General features: G+C 42.3%; 1 protein-coding gene across 3 annotated transcripts in view; it reads right to left on the reverse strand.

The window, feature by feature from the left end:
* LOC145355826 (ABC transporter B family member 1-like) overlaps window positions 1-13,269 on the reverse strand; it is a 178,973-nt gene that overhangs the window by 138,777 nt on the left and 26,927 nt on the right. The window lies entirely within an intron of this gene.

Here is a 13,269-nt window from a genome sequence, read left to right on the forward strand (position 1 = left end):
TAATTGACTCCATAGAACCAAATGTTGCATAGTTTTAACAAGACTTTTTAATCATTCTTTTGCTAATGTTTTTCCAAGATATATTTTTAGCTCTCATTTATTATATTAAACAAATCTGGGAGTGTGTGGAGAACACGGCAACCATTGCGGCATCTAAAATGATAAAGCAGAATGCCAGAGCACACATGTATCCATAACAGCAACATTTCAAATCTAGTCAAGATAGATCCTATGCAGCATATTTTAAATTCACATCACATAGTTTCCCATCTACTTTAGTTGTCCCAGGCAATTTGATTCCTTTCTCAGTGTGAACTGAATTTTTAATCAGGCCTAAAAGCAAATATTGGCCCAGATTTTGCTACCAAGGGGCACCTTGTGGCTTTTTTCACTCACCCTTCAGCATGGAAATCGTTGTGTTGCAAGTACAAGCTGTTAACAATGAAGTGAGCTCAGTGGAGCTAGGATCAACAGTCCATCTCCTTAACTAATAGGATTTAAGGTTTGAGAAAAAGAAAAGGAACAACAGAGAAAGAAAGTCAAATCAGGTATAGAAAGGGAAGCAAAGAGGGAAAGAAAGCCTGTATTGAGAGAGGGCAAAAAGGGAGACATAAAGAAAACGTAAGGCATTTTTAAAAATCAAAGAACAATTTATTGTTTGCAGTAGAGACTCCACAGTTTCAGTTGTCCCTTTTCTGAGGCCGCTGCCTGGTCTGCTGCTCCCAAGTCAGGTAGTGAAAGTCAGGACATTTCTTCGCTCACCTCTTTCACCTTGGGGAAAAACCCAAAAAAACAGGATCCATGATTGAGAGAGAGGTGCGTTGGGTGTGGAATGGAGTTGGGCCCGCCACCATGGATGCAGATCAGAAGCAGCCACAGGAGCTGCCAAATGCTAAGGGAGTTGGTTTAAAAGGCAACCTTGGTTTTCTGGGGCTTTAAGCAGTTGTTTCTGGAGCATTTGGCCCTATAGCCCTCACCCATGCCACACACTCACCCCCATGGTCCCTTAACACCCTCCACGTAAACTATTGCCTCACATCTACCACCTTTTGCCACTACACCTTCCATGTCAATTCACCCATTATCCACCATGAGCAGACTTCAGGGCCCATACTGAGATGAAATAAAGTTCTATATGTCTATTATAGACCTCACAATAAATAAATAAAAACTTCCCCATTCATGAAAACCTATACAAGGCATTGAAATCCAATCAACTATTTAATCCATAATCAAAACAAATTGACTTACATACATAATCCTAAACAAAAAGCAGCTAGTTAGTCCTTCAATAACCCCTTTGGACTGTCAATTAAAGGGTGAAATTACAATGTGATAACTGTAGTTTGTGGAAAACAGTCAAGGATCAGCAATGATATACCGAGAGCACTTAGGGTTATATCAACAAACAAATATTGAAAATGGTGGAACAGAGTTATTCAACTCTCAGATAGTTGAGAGGATTTTTTTCCTTTATATGTTTAAAGAGGTGACAATTTAAATACCTAAACAGTGCTTCTACCTCATCTATCTTCCTGGAGCATTTAGTCAATTCTAAAACTTCGTAACTCCTGCAATGCAGGATAAGACCCTTCAGCAGTGAGAAAGGGACTGGTGTGAACTCAAGCTCAAATATTAGCAAGAGCATGCCCTCCACCCTGGATGAACCTGTATCTGTGGTCACCACTGCAGATGTCAGAGCAGGTTTCTCAACCCACAGAAAGCAACTGGTCCGGATGGGGTAAAAAGTCTGACAACACCAGGTTTTAGTCCAACCTATTTATTTGATAATATAGACTAAAACCTGGTGTTGTCAGACTTTTTACTGTGTTTACGCCAGTCCAACGCCGGCATACCCACATCCGGATGGGGTAGCCAGCCGAGCACTCAGATCCTGCATGGATCAGCTGGCGGGGATATTCGCAGACATCTTCAATCTCTCTTTACAACAATCTGAGGTCCCTGTCTGCTTCAAGAAGACAACCATCATTCCAGTACCTCAGAAAAACTAAGCAGTGTGCCTTAATGACTATCGGCTGGTGGCTCTGACATCTATCATCATAAGAACATAAGAAATAGGAACAGCAGTAGGCCATCTAGCCCTTCGAGCCTGCCCCACCATTCAATAAGATCATGGCTGATCTGAAGTGGCTCAGTTCCACTTTCCCGCTTTCTCCCCATAACCCTTAATTCCCTTGTCTATCAAAAACCTATCTACCCGTGACTTAAATATATTCAGCGAGGTAGCCTCCACCACTTCAACGGGCAGAGAATTCCAGAGATTCACCACCCTTTGAGTGAAGAAGTTCCTCCTCAACTCCGTTCTAAACTGCCCCCTCCCTTATCTTGAGGATGTGCCCTCTAATCCTGCTATCCTTTCTAAGCGGGAAGAATCTCTCTACCTCTACCCTATCCATCCCCTTCATTATCTTATAAAGTGCTTCGAAAAGTTAGTCATGGCATGAATCAAATCCAGCTTCCTGGACTACTTGAATCCACTATAGTTTGCCTTTCACTGCAACAGGATCACAACAGATGCCATCTCCTTGGCCTTGCATTCAACCCTGGAACACCTAGATAACAAGGACACCTATGTCAAACTCTTATTTATTGACTACAGCTCAGCCTTCAACACCATTATTCCATGAAACTCATCTCCAAACTCTGTGGCCTGGGCCTTGGCACTTCTTCTGTGACTGGATCCTGCACTTCCTAAACCACAGACCACAATCAGTAAGGATAGGCAACAGCATCTCCTCCATGGTCATCCTCAACACTGATGCTCCACAAGGCTGTGTTCTCAACTCCCGACTACACTCCTTGTACACCTATGGCCGTGTGGCCAAATTCCCCACCAACTCGATTTTCAAGTTTGCTGACAACACCACTGTAGTGGGTCGGGTCTTAAACAATGATGAGACACCGTACAGGAATGAAGATAGAAAATCTGTTGAACTGGTGCGGCAACAATAATCTCTCCCTCAACATCGACAAAACAAAGGAGATTGTCGATGTCAGAAGCATAAAGGAGAACATGCCGCTGTCTACATCAACAGGGACGAAGTAGAAAGAGTCGAGAGTTTCAAATTTTTAGGTGTCCAGATCACCAACAACCTGTTCTGGTCCTCAAATGCTGATACTATAGTTAAGAAAGCCTACCAATGCCTCTATTTTCTCAGAAAACTAAGGAAATTTGGCATGTCAGCTCTGACTCTCACCAACTTTTACAGATGCACCTTAGAAAGTGGTATGGCTCCTGCTCTACCCAAGACCTCAAGTAACTACAAAATGTCGTGAATGTAGCCAATCCATCACGCAAGCCAGCCTCCCGTCCAGTGACTCTGTCTACACTTCTTGCTGCCTCAGCAAAGCAGCCAGCATAATTAAGGACTCCATGCACCCCAGACATCCCCTCTTCCACCTTTTTCCGTTGGGAAAAACATACAAAAGTCTAAGGTCACGTAGCAACTGACTCAAGAACAGCTTCTTCCCTACTGCTGTCAGACTTTTGAATGGACTTGCCTTGCATTACATTGATCTTTCTCTATACCCTAACTATGGCTGTAACATTACATTCTGCACTCTCATTTCCTTCTCTATGAATGGTATCCTTTGCCTGTATAACGCGCAAGAAACAATACATTTCATTGTATGTTAATGCATGTGACAATAATAAAATCAAATCAAAATATCTGCTGAGTTTGGATTTTTCACATACGGAAGTCATTCCTCCCCATACCTGTGAAAATAGTTTCTGCTAGATATGGGGATAAGACTTCGCAGATCACAGCGTCTGCCTGTCTTTTTGGATACGTAGTGGAGTATCCAAGACTCTGCAAATTCCAGGTCTGAGAGATTGGGTGGAATGACAGTGACAGAAAAACTCACAGGAAGTTAGTTAGTTACATACATATAATTGGTTGATTGAAAAATATGGCAGCAGGTGCCAAATTGAGATGGTGATCTAAACAAAACAGGTAATCATAATTCATGACAGCTTCGGATAATAATTTAAATAAAACCAAAATAATAAATTGGTTGAATTTTGATAAATTCAGCATAAACGTAGAGATCCCATTAATTTATAGAATAGTGCATTCCCACTTTGTATTAAAATCCATACATCATGCGTTGTCAGGTTGCATTAACTAAAGTCTCAATTATTTACATACTGTTTAAGGTTGACATTGAGCTGCTATTTTTGCAAGACTAATAGCAGAGTGGCACAAACATCTAGTAATTTGTGGTATTTTGCAACTCAGTATTGCTTCCTCAACACAAATTGCTGGATGATTTACAGTTTAAAAATGGCATACATATTAAACTTATCCTTAAGTTAACAACAAACACTGGCTCCATTAAACCGCTTTCAGGACTTCAAAACATTAACTAAATCAAGCCGAGGGAATCAGTAAACTGATTTGTTGCACAAAGATATTGCACAACAGCAATGCAAATGTTTCAGTAATCACCAAATCTAACAGCCTTTACAATTGCAGAATTTAAGACATTGCGCGTGATTCATTCATTTGCACTCTGCCACTGGTGTGAAAATGGGAGTAAATCGCATCCATGCTGGCAGTGCTGCACCGATGCGATTCAGCGTATTCAAATAGGCCAGGCCGGCCTCCATGTGAATCATGCAGATTCTATGGGGGTGATCCTACCAGCTCGTCACACCAGTCGATCGGCAAGGTGAGCTGGTAAAATTGTGAGAAAGGTGAAAACCGGGTTCGTGCCCAGTTTCTCACCTCTCGTGATATTACCACTCCTGTTAAGCTGGCATAATCAGATCCAGGTTGAGTGTGATGAAGTGCAATGCCAGGCCATCTGTGACCTCACGAATGCACCAGGGCACAAAAGATTGAGAGATTCTGTATAGGTCCCTGTTCAAGCCCTGCAATTAACCAGTGGGGAAAAGATCAGGACAGCCGCGACTTTCAAAGTTACCAGGAGAGGGTGCCTTCCTCTTCCTATCAGTGCCAGGTGTCTGAGAACCTGGCACTGGTGCCGTACTGTTTCCCTGTCAAAACGGAAGCGTGATGGTACAGGTTGTCTAACAGCTCCTGAAAAGGCCAGCACCTTCTGTAGAAACGTGGCCTGGAGTATCACTGTCTTTTTAGCCCCTCTTTGGCCTGATGGGTGGCCGGCACTTGAGCCTCTGTGGCAGCTCCCCGATGTTCCAGGACGGCTCCTGCGGTGGTGGGTTACACCTGGGAATGGCCCTGGTGCTCTCGCTGCCTCCAATGTGCCTTGTGCCAATCAGCAGCAATAAAGGGAGCCGGCCTGGCTCCAAAACAAAATCATCTTCAATTGGTGAGGATGTGGTCAAAAGAGAGAGAGACACAGTCAGCAATGTAATCCATCTTTACTCTCTAATCCCCTCCCCAATGCCATTGTGAGCCAGCGGTTGAAGGCTGACCAACCCTTACAGGAGTTGCAGCCCACAGCAGATAGCTTGCACGGTCACTGATACAGACCCATGTCCCCTCACCTTGCAACATGGCCTCAGGTTGGCATCATCCCTCCCTTCACCTCAATATTTATGGAACTCACCATGATGTGGTGAAAATGGAGGGCACTCAGTGGCCCCATGCTCATGAGGCTCAAGACATTAACTGCGACTGCCTGTTCCCCCAAGACCCGATTATGTGTAGCTCCCAGAGAATAGCTGATTAGTTGATGAGCAACATTGATAAGAGGACCAGGGATAGCTTGAATGAGAGATGGTACATCCTGCAGGTTGGACTCCACAGAGCTGGGCAACCATGATACGATCTGGCCCAGAAAGTTCGATTAGGGTATGTTATACCCCCACTCCTCAAAGTCCTGACTCCTTCCATTGACTGCAGTTAACAGTACAGCCCCACACCCTTCAGTGTGCTGCCGGCCACCCTTTGGTATTAAACGTTTCACTCCTCACAATCCTTTTGGCCCTTCTCCTAGGTTTCCCAAGGACTACAAGACAACCTGCGCTCTGAGGCTCTCTTCTGGCTGTTTCTGTCATGTTGTGTCAGTGTCTGTGTTGGTGTGTGTGTCGACATGTGTGTGTCGTGAAAGTGGTGGTATTCACATGACCTGGCTGTTCACTTCCTTTTTAGTAATACAGCTCATTGGGATGGGAGGGTCCATTGAAATAGTTTGAATACATTGTTGCGATTTATCCTAGAGATAAGACACACTCAACCACTCCATGATGAAGACAGTGGATATTGAATCCAGTGGCTCAGCAACAAGCATTGCTCTGGATGGTGCTTATTTTCTTAAGCATTATTATAGCTGGGCCGATCAATGTTAATGCAGAGTAGCCCAAGATAGCCTCTTGGTATGAAATCCATTCATTCTATGACTTTGTGCGCTTATTTAAGCTTGTAAACCAAGGAGATGGTAACACTTAAGATACCAGATGCTCCACTGCTTGCAACGTTTGGTCTTATCAAGTAACAAGTTAGGGCACACTGGAGTGTTGTAATAGCTCACCAGATCAGTGGAGAGCATTGCTCAGGGGAGTCAGTTTATAGTCAGTCAGTCAACCAGCCAGCAAATGTCCCAGTGGTAAGAGACAAGAGATAGGGGGCAGGAGTAATCCTAGTCAAGCTGAAACGCTCTCCAACTAAAGAAAAAGAGTTGTGGAAAATGGGCTTTAAGGCTGGTATTTTAAGATCTCGCTTGGGCGAGGCTTGTAAAATCCCGGCCGAGACCAATGGAGAACTCCGTTTTATGAGCCATGCCCGCTCCGGTGGTGGTAAAATTCTGGCATAAGTCTTGTAAGTGCTTGTAAGTTATTGCTTGAATGTACCCACAAAACCAAGGGAACATAATCACAGAAGGAGAAATTGAAATGCTCTGAAATGGGCTGTTGTTGAAGGCATTAAGTTGGAATGACTTTGAGCGAATTCCAAGGGAAGATCTTTGAAGGTGAAGACTGGAAACCCTCATGAAAAAAAATTCCAGTGAGATTGGTTGACTCAGTTTGACTAATACCTGGTGGGTTGTTGAGAAAGCCATGGGATCTGATTTAGTTACATTTGGCATGTATTCAGTATTTAACCACAGTTTGCCCGTTAATTTACATGCACCTCCCTCTTACCCTGAGTGTTAAAGTACAAGACAGATAGTGTCAACGGTTTTATCTTTCTAACTTGCATAATGAAGTTAGTTTTGTTTGATGAAAACCCATGGAATTTTGTGGATATATACTATTAGCAGCTGTCTTGAATCTCAAACCTTGCCTTCTTTAATCAAAATGTTATTGGTACTGAATTGGATCTCCCCACAGCCAAACTCCATTAGAAAATTATTCTCTCTCAACATTATCGTCTCAGGTGACCTCATAGGTAACAGTTACGAAAAAAAAGCACTCCAATTAGGTCTTCGATCATTTTTACCACAGACACTTTCCTTATGTCCAGCACCAGAAACACCAACCTGTAAGTGAACCCTCAATCCCTCAAAACCTTCAAGTTGACAACATATTTAACACAGAGAAACAATATATGTGACATGCACTGACTTTTCGAAGCCTTTTGACAAGGTACCACATCAGAGTCTATTCAAGGCTAACAGGTTATACAATTAGGGGAAAATTAATGGTAGAGTAAAAATTTGTTAGAAATGAGTAGATACATGATGTAAGAAAATATAAATATCAAGAAAGCCAAGAAAAATTGGGCTGTTTTCACTGGAGGAAGAGATTAAAGGGTCATTTCATTTAGGCATGTAACATTATGAAGGAATGGGACAGCATACATAGACTATTGTCAATGACTGAAGGGTCTAAAATGAGGAGGCATTGATAGAAGAGTAATTGTAAATTGCTTCAGGAGAGAATAGGAGAAACTTACTTTTGTTTATACACTGCGGGCTGACCAGAGGTTGAAGCAGAGTTCATGTCAACATTAAAAATAGGTTAGACAGGTAGTTAAAGAAAACAAAGGAATAAAAAACTATGCAGATAAATGGGATCAGGACTACTGCTTATGTGAAGGATAATAAACATGCAACTGGCTCTCTCTTTAAACATTGAGTCACCTTCTCTAGTGTAACTTTTGGAGAGAAACTGATTTGATTTTAGTACAGGGTGCCATTTTGCTATCACAAAATCATTTTTTCTGTCTATGAGATAAAAGGAGAAAAGCTCCTCTGTTAACTTCCCCACCCACATCACATGTGGGGTGGGGGTGCAGTCCAATAAGCTATGAATCAAAGTCACTGTCCTGTGCAGAGAACCTATCCCCAGCATTCATCTGGTTGAGCCAAGGCTACACAAAAGGAATAGAACACAGCTCAAGGCCATTAAGTGTCACACGTAGTCATCCTAGTATGAATAGTCTCAGATTACACTCAACAAATCTACCTCGGCATAATCAATTAACATTTCAGATTATTTCTGTTGAGGCTGCTGCCACTGGCCAAACGTACACTTCATTTACAAGCTTAAACTTTTGAGATGGGTGGATGGATGCCTCCGAGTAAAACTCTTAATGAAAGTGGTCAAAGCACAAAAAGCTATTTTGTAGCCAGGTTTAACCACAACACTGTGAAGTGGGTAATTTAATATGTTTACATTGTTACAAACTTTACTTTGAGTTGCAGCCAGGAGCCTGGAAGGAGAAAAACTGGGACACAAGAAAGATTGTACATGAGCAAATCAAAATGAACAGGTGTGTATAACAATCAGGCAGAGATGCCTATATCAATAAGAAAGAAGAAATGTGCATTGGGCTCAGGTAACCGTGGACATGAATTAATCATGAGTTTCAAACAGACTGCAAATCAAAGGGGGCTCAATCTTGGCTCAGTAACAGGACCTTCGCCTCTGAAGGCTCACCACATAATGCAAGTTCTTCATCAGAATTAGTACACTTCAGGTGTCATACAGGAATGTGCACGTACATAGATTTTCTATTCTATGCTGGCAAATCTCCCATATGATAGCTCATGGTGAATTGAAGAATATCATGTTTAAATGTTACATAATATGATACCATGATGCTCACCTGATGAAGGAGCAGCACACCGAAAGCTCGTGATACCAAATAAACCTAATGGACTTTAACCTGGTGTTGTGAGACTTCTTACTGTGCTCACCACAGTCCAACGCCGGCATCTCCACATGATACTACATTGAGTTTGAGGGAGAGGAGCGGATCTAAAACTATCTTATACTTAAAATAAGGGCAATGAAGACAGGGCTGGCTAAAGTGAACCGGGAAATTAGATTAAGGGATAGGTCAATAGAGATGCAGTGGGAGACATTTAAGGAGATATTTTAGAATACTCAGAAAAGATACTCTAAGGACACACATCAATGGCTAACCTAGGTAGCCAAAGATAGAAGGAAAAAACATATAATTCTGCAAAACTGAGTGACAGAAGACTGACAGAAAGTAAAGAACAGTAAAGAGGGAGAAATTTAAGAGAAAAAAAAATATAAAAACAGATAGTGAGAGTTTCTACAAGTAGTTAAAAAGGAGAAGAGCAGTGAATGTTGGTCCTCTAGAGGGGAAGATGAGGAGCTAATGAAAGGAGGAAGTTAAAACAATTACAATCACTAGAGAAAAGGTACTGAGAAACTAATCAGAACTGAAAGTTAACAAGTCCCCTGGTCCTGATGGACCTCTTTGAAGTGTCTTAAAAGATGTGGCTGCTGAGATAGTAGATGCATTGGGTTTAAATTTCCAAAATTCCCTAGATTCTGGAAATGTCCCATCAGATTGTAAAGTAGTAAATGTGACTCTCCTATTCAAGAAAGGAAGAAGACAGAAAGCAGGAATCAAAGACCAATTAGCTTAGCATCTGTTGCAGGGAAATTGCTGCAATCCATTATTAAGGGGGTTATGTTGGGCCACTTAGAAAATCTCAGTGCAATCAAGCAGAGTGAACACAGTTTTGTGACAGTGAAATCACATTTGAGTAATTTAATGGAGTTCTTTGAAGAAATAACAAGCAATGTGGGTGAAGGAGAACCTGGATGTGCTGTACTTAGAGGAAAGGTTGGGCCTATTTCCACTGGTGTTTTGAAGATTGAGAGGTGATCTTATTGAAACAACTTCCTGAGGAAACTTGACAGGGTGGATACTGCAAAGATGGTTTCCCCTTGAGGAAGAGACTAGAATTAGGGGACAGTTTAAAGCTATACGATTTTCCACTTAAAATTTATTCTCTCAGAGGGACATGAATCTTTGGAACTCTTTTCCTCAGACTGAAATAGAGTCAGGGTCTATTAATATTTTTAAGGCAAGAGGTAGATAGGTTCTTGACTAAGTTATCACAGGCAGGTGGTGGAACATGACATTGATGCTACAATCAGAAGGACCATGATTTTATTGAATGGCACAGTATGCTCAATAGGTTGGATGGCCTACTCCTGCTCCTACTTGTTCAAATGATATAGGAGCAGAGTCATTGATTTGCAGCTTTCTGCCCATGTCACAGTATCAAAATAGTTTTTAATTGCTGTCATGAAGTCACAGTATGTGACTATGAAAGAATTAAACCCTCCCTCCTTGTTCCTCCCATTCTTTCTGCAGCTTTTGACATGTTTAGAGCATAGCATCTGCCTCCAATGCTGGGCAGGACCACTCTCACCTATTTCCATTCTTACCCAATATTAGCAGATGATGACTTGCAATGGTTTTGCTTCCTCCTCTGGCACCACTGCTTCTGGTTTGGGCCCGCTCCTATTTCCCATCCACATGGTGTCCCTTGGTGCCATCATCCAAAGGCACAGTCTTATTTTTCACTTGTATACCGAAGACACCAAGCTCTACCTCAACCACCAGCACTCTTGACTCCTCCACTGTTACTAAATTATCAGACTGCTTATCCAATATCCTGTACTTGAGGGGCAGGAAATTCCTCCATTTTAATATCGATAAGGCAGAGGAATTATATTGCAACTATACAGGACCTTGGTGAGACCAAATTTGGAATAGTGTGTGCACTTCTGCTCACCTCACTATAAAAAGGATGTGCAAGCATTGGACAGAGTGCAGAGGAGATTTAACAGGATGCTGCCTGGTTTGGAGGGTAGGTCTTATGAGGAAAGGTTGAGGGAGCTAGGGCTTTTCTCTTTACAGTGGAGGAGAATGAGACTTGACTTAATAGAAGTTTATAAGATGATGAGGGGCATAGTCTCTGGACGTCCACTCTATCTATTTCCTCAGGTGGATGTAGCTATTACTAAGGGGCATAACTATAAGTTTCATGGTGGGAGATATAGGAGAAATGTCCGAGGTAGATTCTTTACTCAGAGAGTGGTTGGGGTGTGGAATGCATTGCCTACTGCGATAGTGGAGTCGGACACATTAGGAACTTACAAGCGGTTATTGGACAGGCAGATGGAACACACCAGAATGATAGGAAGTGGGATAGCTTGATCTTGGGTTCGGACATAGCTCGGCACAACATCGAGGGCCAAAGGGCTTGTACAGTGCTGTACTGTTCTATGTTCTATTTCATTGTTTTCAATCCCTGTTCGAACCGTTCCCTCGCAACAATGTGAGATTATAAGTTGGTTTGCAACCACATTTGAACCCCCGAGAAGAACTTCCAAACTCATCTGTGGCATCACTAAGACCATCTCATTCCACCTCTGTAACATCACCAGACTTGGCTCACGTCTCAGTTCACGAACAGTTGAAACCCTCATTCATCCCTTTGGTGCCTCTAGATCTCATGATACTGACTTGCGTTTTGCCCATAATTGATGTTTGCAGGCTGCAGTAAACTTTCAAAATGCTGCAAACTCGCTGGGGTTAGATAATATCTCGTGTCATGATGAGGCTATGCATGTATATTGAGCAACTTAAAATTGATAGTTTCATCAAGATTGTTGTGATCCCTGAACTGACCACTAACTTTAAAAAGATATTTGAAATTCCAGTTGCCAACTTTGTTTTTAAAAAAAAGGTTGGTGCAGTAATCACCATTCAAAGCTAAAGCTTCCGCAGTGGCTAAATGGAACTCTTGGAGCCTGTCATTGAATTTTGTTTAGGGGGCAGTCTTCAATGTGAGTCATTGATATGAATGCACCACAGCTGCAATCTGGGTTCCCTGGAAAGGCTCCGCTTACGTCAAATCTTTATACAAAGGCCTTGGAAAGTGCAGAAAGGATTGAGATGTGCCTAATGTTGGCAAGCCAGGTTGAAGTCGCTTAGGTGGGCTGTGGGATTTGCATTTTCTTAAATTTATGGGTGTAATAGTGTGGCACACTTAAGAAGTCGTCAACAGGCTTCAAACTTTTGTTAGGAACAAAAGATATTTATTAATAATGAGAAACAATGTGCAGGAGCTTGCAGCCCTAGCCTGCCTGGAACTGCACTCCAAACTTCACATGTCTACTACATGACTGATAGATGTATTCTGCTTGATAGAAACTTCACCCTGTAGGGTGATCACTCACTTTCTTATCCACTGGTCCCTCAAGTCTGGTGACCCACTTAAAGAGACAAACACCACATCCCTCCCCTTCACTGCCCAAGGGACAAACTGGCAATGCCCAGGGGCACCTTGGCACAGCCCACTGCATAGGCAGCATCAAGGGGCAAGGCCGATCAGTGGGACTGGTGGGGATTCCGTTGCCACTCTGCATAGGGATCTGTGGCAGAGGGAAGGAAGGGGGCGATTGGGGCTCCTGGGGGTGTCGGGAAGATATTAGGGCTTGCCTGGAAAAGGTCTGGGAGGCCAGCGATTGGAATGTGGGAAATTCATTCTGAAAACCATGCTTAAAAAAGTGGGTGCAAGTTACTCCAGTTTTCACACAAATTTGGCACTTAGAATTTTTCTGGGAGAATCGCTCCCGATATGTTTGGAGGCATTTTTAATCAAAAAACAGGATTCAAAGATAACAAGGAAGAGTGAGTTTCAAATAGTCATAAAGGAGTGTCATAAATAAATAATTATGGGACAACAAGCAAGCAGACAAATTAATGTGCATGGCATACTAGTTACAAAGTTCAAAACAAGGTGGACAAGGCAGTGAAGAGATTTGGAAATAAAAGTTTTGAAGTCAATTCAGTGAACAAGGAACAAATGAATTTGGATAAAGACAGAGGAGATTGGTTATCTAGGGGAGGACATCAGCCCCAGATGTGAAGTTTTCACAAAGATGAAAACAGGCAAGTGGGCAAGGACAGTCCATAAAAAATTGATCTTTGAGCCAATCTGTGCAAGAACAAAGGTTCTGATACTGGAATGGATATAAATGAACACTGTAAGTGGGAGATTGTGACCTTGGTGAGGCATCACAAACTCCTAATATTTTAA

The sequence above is a fragment of the Carcharhinus amblyrhynchos genome, chromosome 20 (assembly GCF_965287045.1).
Source record: "Carcharhinus amblyrhynchos chromosome 20, sCarAmb.v2.hapA, whole genome shotgun sequence".
Lineage (NCBI taxonomy): Eukaryota > Metazoa > Chordata > Chondrichthyes > Carcharhiniformes > Carcharhinidae > Carcharhinus > Carcharhinus amblyrhynchos.